Consider the following 5,430-nt stretch of genomic DNA (forward strand, 5'->3'; position numbering starts at 1 on the left):
GTGGTAACACACTGAAGCAGTCAATTAAACCTGGTTTCGATCAATTTTTCAGAGGATAACACCGGTTAGGTCTGGGTTAGGTCTGGGATTTGCGCGCATCTGGCTTATACTTTCGCCTTTTTCGCAAACTTGTTGGCTAGATCCTGGGTTTTTTTCGTGTCTGAATCATGTAGTAATGTGGTAACACACTGAAGCAGTCAAGTAAACCAGGTTTCGGTCAATATTTTAGAGGATAACACCGGTTAGGTCTGGGTTAGGTCTGGGTTATGCCCGCATCTGGCCCATGATTTTGCCTTCTTCGCATACTTGTTGGCCAGATCCTGGGTTTTTTTCGTGTTTGAATCACGTAGTAATGTGGTAATACACTGAAGCAGTCAATAAAACCTGGTTTCGATCAATATTTTAGAGGATAACACCGGTTAGGTCTGGGTTAGGTCTGGGTTATGCCCGCATCTGGCTCATGATTTTGCCTTCTTCGCATACTTGTTGGCCAGATCTTGGGTTTTTTTCGTGTTTGAATCACGTAGTAATGCGGTAACACACTGAAGCAGTCAATTAAACCTGGTTTCGATCAATATTTTAGAGGATAACACAGGTTAGGTCTGGGTTAGGTCTGGGTTATGCCCGCATCTGGCTCATGATTTTGCCTTCTTCGTATTCTTGTTGGCCAGATCCTGGGTTTTTTTCGTGTTTGAATCACGTAGTAATGTGGTAACACACTGAAGCTGTCAATTAAACCTGGTTACGATCAATATTTCAGAGGATAACACCGGTTAGGTCTGGGTTAGGTCTGGGTTATGCCCGCATCTGGCTCATGATTTTGCCTTCTTCGCATACTTGTTGGCCAGATCCTGGGTTTTTTTCGTGTTTGAATCACGTAGTAATGTGGTAACACACTGAAGCAGTCAATTAAACCTGGTTTCGATCAATATTTTAGAGGATAACACCGGTTAGGTCTGGGTTAGGTCCGGGATATGCCCGCATCTGGCTCATGATTTTGCCTTCTTCGCATACTTGTTGGCCAGATCCTGGGTTTTTTCCGTGTTTGAATCACGTAGTAATGTGGTAACACACTGAAGCAGTCAATTAAACCTGGTTTCGATCAATATTTCAGAGGATAACACCGGTTAGGTCTGGGTTAGGTCTGGGATTTGCGCGCATTTGGCTTATACTTTCGCCTTTTTCGCAAACTTGTTGGCCAGATCCTGGGTATTTTCCGTGTTTGAATCACGTAGTAATGTAGTAATACACTGAAGCAGTCAATTAAACCTGGTTTCGACCAACATTTTAGAGGATAACACCGGTTAGGTCTGGGTTAGGTCTGGGTTATGCCCGCATCTGGCTCATGATTTTGCCTTCTTCGCATACTTGTTGGCCAGATCCTGGGTTTTTTTCGTGTTTGAATCACGTAGTAATGTGGTAACACACTGAAGCAGTCAATTAAACCTGGTTTCGACCAATATTTCAGAGGATAACACCGGTTAGGTCTGGGTTAGGTCTGGGAAATGCGCGCATCTGGCTCATGATTTTGCCTTCTTCGCATACTTGTTGGCCAGATCCTGGGTTTTTTCCGTGTTTGAATAACGCAGTAATGTGGTAACACACTGAAGCAGTCAAGTAAACCTGGTTTCGATCAATATTTTAGAGGATAACGCCGGTTAGGTCTGGGTTAGGTCTGGGAAATGCGCGCATCTGGCTCATGATTTTGCCTTCTTCGCATACTTGTTGGCCAGATCCTGGGTTTTTTCCGTGTTTGAATCACGTAGTAATGTGGTAACACACTGAAGCAGTCAATTAAACCTGGTTTCGACCAATATTTCAGAGGATAACACCGGTTAGGTCTGGGTTAGGTCTGGGATTTGCGCGCATCTGGCTTATACTTTCGCCTTTTTCGCAAACTTGTTGGCTAGATCCTGGGTTTTTTTCGTGTTTGAATAACGCAGTAATGTGGTAACACACTGAAGCAGTCAAGTAAACCTGGTTTCGGTCAATATTTTAGAGGATAACACCGGTTAGGTCTGGGTGAGTTCTGGGAAATGCGCGCATCTGGCTTATACTTTCGCCTATTTCGCAAACTTGTTGGCCAGATCCTGGGTTTTTTTCGTGTCTGAATCATGTAGTAATGTGGTAACACACTGAAGCAGTCAAGTAAACCAGGTTTCGGTCAATATTTTAGAGGATAACACCGGTTAGGTCTGGGTTAGGTCTGGGTTATGCCCGCATCTGGCCCATGATTTTGCCTTCTTCGCATACTTGTTGGCCAGATCCTGGGTTTTTTTCGTGTTTGAATCACGTAGTAATGTGGTAATACACTGAAGCAGTCAATAAAACCTGGTTTCGATCAATATTTTAGAGGATTACACCGGTTAGGTCTGGGTTAGGTCTGGGATATGCCCGCATCTAGCTCATGATTTTGCCTTCTTCGCATACTTGTTGGCCAGATCTTGGGTTTTTTTCGTGTTTGAATCACGTAGTAATGTGGTAACACACTGAAGCAGTCAATTAAACCTCGTTTCGATCAATATTTTAGAGGATAACACAGGTTAGGTCTGGGTTAGGTCTGGGTTATGCCCGCATCTGGCTCATGATTTTGCCTTCATCGCATACTTGTTGGCCAGATCCTGGGTTTTTTCCGTGTTTGAATCACGTAGTAATGTGGTAATACACTGAAGCAGTCAATTAAACCTGGTTTCGATCAATATTTTAGAGGATAACACAGGTTAGGTCTGGGTTAGGTCTGGGTTATGCCCGCATCTGGCTCATGATTTTGCCTTCATCGCATACTTGTTGGCCAGATCCTGGGTTTTTTCCGTGTTTGAATCACGTAGTAATGTGGTAATACACTGAAGCAGTCAATTAAACCTGGTTTCGATCATTATTTCAGAGGATAACACCGGTTAGGTCTGGGTTAGGTCTGGGAAATGCGCGTATCTGGCTTATTCTTTCGCCTTCTTCGCATACTTCTTGGCCAGATCCTGGGTTTTTTTCGTGTTTGAATCACGTAGGAATGTGGTAACACACTGAAGCAGTCAATTAAACCTGGTTTCGATCAATATTTTAGAGGATAACAACGGTTAGGTCTGGGTTAGGTCCGGGATATGCCCGCATCTGGCTCATGATTTCGCCTTCTTCGCATACTTGTTGGCCATATCCTGGGTTTTTTTCGTGTTTGAATCACGTAGTAATGTGGTAACACACTGAAGCTGTCAATTAAACCTGGTTTCGATCAATATTTTAGAGGATAACACCGGTTAGGTCTGGGTTAGGTCTGGGTTATGCCCGCATCTGGCTCATGATTTTGCCTTCTTCGCATACTTGTTGGCCAGATCCTGGATTTTTTTCGTGTTTGAATCACGTAGTAATGTGGTAACACACTGAAGCTGTCAATTAAACCTGGTTTCGATCAATATTTTAGAGGATAACACCGGTTAGGTCTGGGTTAGGTCTGGGTTATGCCCGCATCTGGCTCATGATTTTGCCTTCTTCGCATACTTGTTGGCCAGATCCTGGGGTTTTTTTCGTGTTTGAATCACGTAGTAATGTGGTAACACACTGAAGCTGCCAATTAAACCTGGTTTCGATCAATATTTCAGAGGATAACACCGGTTAGGTCTGGGTTAGGTCTGGGTTATGCCCGCATCTGGCTCATGATTTTGCCTTCTTCGCATACTTGTTGGCCAGATCTTGGGTTTTTTTCGTGTTTGAATCACGTAGTAATGTGGTAACACACTGAAGCAGTCAATTAAACCTGGTTTCGATCATTATTTCAGAGGATAACACCGGTTAGGTCTGGGTTAGGTCTGGGAAATGCGCGCATCTGGCTTATTCGTTCGCCTTCTTCGCATACTTCTTGGCCAGATCCTGGGTTTTATTCGTGTTTGAATCACGTAGGAATGTGGTAACACACTGAAGCAGTCAATTAAACCTGGTTTCGATCAATATTTTAGGGGATAACACCGGTTAGGTCTGGGTTAGGTCTGGGTTATGCCCGCATCTGGCTCATGATTTTGCCTTCTTCGCATACTTGTTGGCCAGATCCTGGGTTTTTTTCGTGTTTGAATCACGTAGTAATGTGGTAACACACTGAAGCTGTCAATTAAACCTGGTTTCGATCAATATTTTAGAGGATAACACCGGTTAGGTCTGGGTTAGGTCTGGGTTATGCCCGCATCATGCTCATGATTTTGCCTTCTTCGCATACTTGTTGGCCAGATCTTGGGTTTTTTTCGTGTTTGAATCACGTAGTAATGTGGTAACACACTGAAGCTGTCAATTAAACCTGGTTTCGATCAATATTTTAGAGGATAACACCGGTTAGGTCTGGGTTAAGTCTGGGTTATGCCCGCATCTGGCTCATGATTTTGCCTTCTTCGCATACTTGTTGGCCATATCCTGGGTTTTTTTCGTGTTTGAATCACGTAGTAATGTGGTAACACACTGAAGCTGTCAATTAAACCTGGTTTCGATCAATATTTTAGAGGATAACACCGGTTAGGTCTGGGTTAGGTCTGGGTTATGCCCGCATCTGGCTCATGATTTTGCCTTCTTCGCATACTTGTTGGCCAGATCCTGGATTTTTTTCGTGTTTGAATCACGTAGTAATGTGGTAACACACTGAAGCTGTCAATTAAACCTGGTTTCGATCAATATTTTAGAGGATAACACCGGTTAGGTCTGGGTTAGGTCTGGGTTATGCCCGCATCTGGCTCATGATTTTGCCTTCTTCGCATACTTGTTGGCCAGATCTTGGGTTTTTTTCGTGTTTGAATCACGTAGTAATGTGGTAACACACTGAAGCAGTCAATTAAACCTCGTTTCGATCAATATTTTAGAGGATAACACAGGTTAGGTCTGGGTTAGGTCTGGGTTATGCCCGCATCTGGCTCATGATTTTGCCTTCATCGCATACTTGTTGGCCAGATCCTGGGTTTTTTCCGTGTTTGAATCACGTAGTAATGTGGTAATACACTGAAGCAGTCAATTAAACCTGGTTTCGATCAATATTTTAGAGGATAACACAGGTTAGGTCTGGGTTAGGTCTGGGTTATGCCCGCATCTGGCTCATGATTTTGCCTTCATCGCATACTTGTTGGCCAGATCCTGGGTTTTTTCCGTGTTTGAATCACGTAGTAATGTGGTAATACACTGAAGCAGTCAATTAAACCTGGTTTCGATCATTATTTCAGAGGATAACACCGGTTAGGTCTGGGTTAGGTCTGGGAAATGCGCGTATCTGGCTTATTCTTTCGCCTTCTTCGCATACTTCTTGGCCAGATCCTGGATTTTTTTCGTGTTTGAATCACGTAGGAATGTGGTAACACACTGAAGCAGTCAATTAAACCTGGTTTCGATCAATATTTTAGAGGATAACAACGGTTAGGTCTGGGTTAGGTCCGGGATATGCCCGCATCTGGCTCATGATTTCGCCTT

The sequence above is a fragment of the Colletes latitarsis genome, unplaced genomic scaffold (assembly GCF_051014445.1).
Source record: "Colletes latitarsis isolate SP2378_abdomen unplaced genomic scaffold, iyColLati1 scaffold0007, whole genome shotgun sequence".
Taxonomy (NCBI): Eukaryota; Metazoa; Arthropoda; class Insecta; order Hymenoptera; family Colletidae; genus Colletes; species Colletes latitarsis.